General features: G+C 41.8%; 1 non-coding gene across 1 annotated transcript; it reads right to left on the minus strand.

Annotated features, from left to right (window-relative positions):
* Positions 1-243: 243 nt before the first annotated feature.
* On the minus strand, positions 244-348 carry LOC118489724. Its single transcript, XR_004887725.1, has one exon. It is a non-coding gene; the product is annotated as a small nucleolar RNA R71 (small nucleolar RNA).
* Positions 349-777: the final 429 nt, after the last annotated feature.

The raw sequence follows: 777 nt of genomic DNA on the forward strand, positions 1-777 counted from the left end.
CAAAATATAAGGGTTTAGCAACGGAGGAGCCCTACTTCCATTTGGAGGCTTATGACTCGATTTGTAACACTCTTGGGAGTCAAGGATTCTCAGCCGATAATATTAAATTGGTACTATTCCAATTTTCTTTGGAAGACAAGGCGAAAGAGTGGTTCTACACATTACCTTCAGCATCTATATATACATGGGGGGAAATGCAACAAACCTTTTTGGATGAATTTTACACTGCTCAAAAGACGAATGATGCTAGAAAAGGGTTGAGGAGTTTCCAACAACAACATGGTGAAATGTTTCATGAGGCTTTTGAGCGTTTCAATAGATGATCAAAAATTGCCCTCACCATGGAATTGAATTGTGGGAATTAATGAATGCTTTTCACAAGGGGTTGAGTGCTGAAGATGCTCGTGATTTAATGTCTATCACCGGTGGGACTTTTGGTACAAATTACGAGAATGATGATTGGGAGTTTTTGGAGAGCATGGCAACTACATCAAAAAGAAAAGCTCAAGCATCGAGGAGAGCACGACCGGCCATTGCCCGACCTCAAGTGCACGCAATAGATGACGGTAATGTTCAAAAACCAAATTTATGATGTTTGTGCATTGTGTAATGAAATAGGTCATGCGGCTGAAAATTGCCAAGGAATGGTGGAAGGGCAATATGAGGAAGTTCACGCGGTACAAGGTCAAGGAGGGGGTGGTAGAAACTATAACATGAATTCGAACACTTACCACCCCGGGTTAAGGAACCACCCAAATTTCCGATATGGGAACCCTT

The sequence above is a fragment of the Helianthus annuus genome, unplaced genomic scaffold, assembly GCF_002127325.2.
Source record: "Helianthus annuus cultivar XRQ/B unplaced genomic scaffold, HanXRQr2.0-SUNRISE HanXRQChr00c056, whole genome shotgun sequence".
Taxonomy (NCBI): Eukaryota; Viridiplantae; Streptophyta; class Magnoliopsida; order Asterales; family Asteraceae; genus Helianthus; species Helianthus annuus.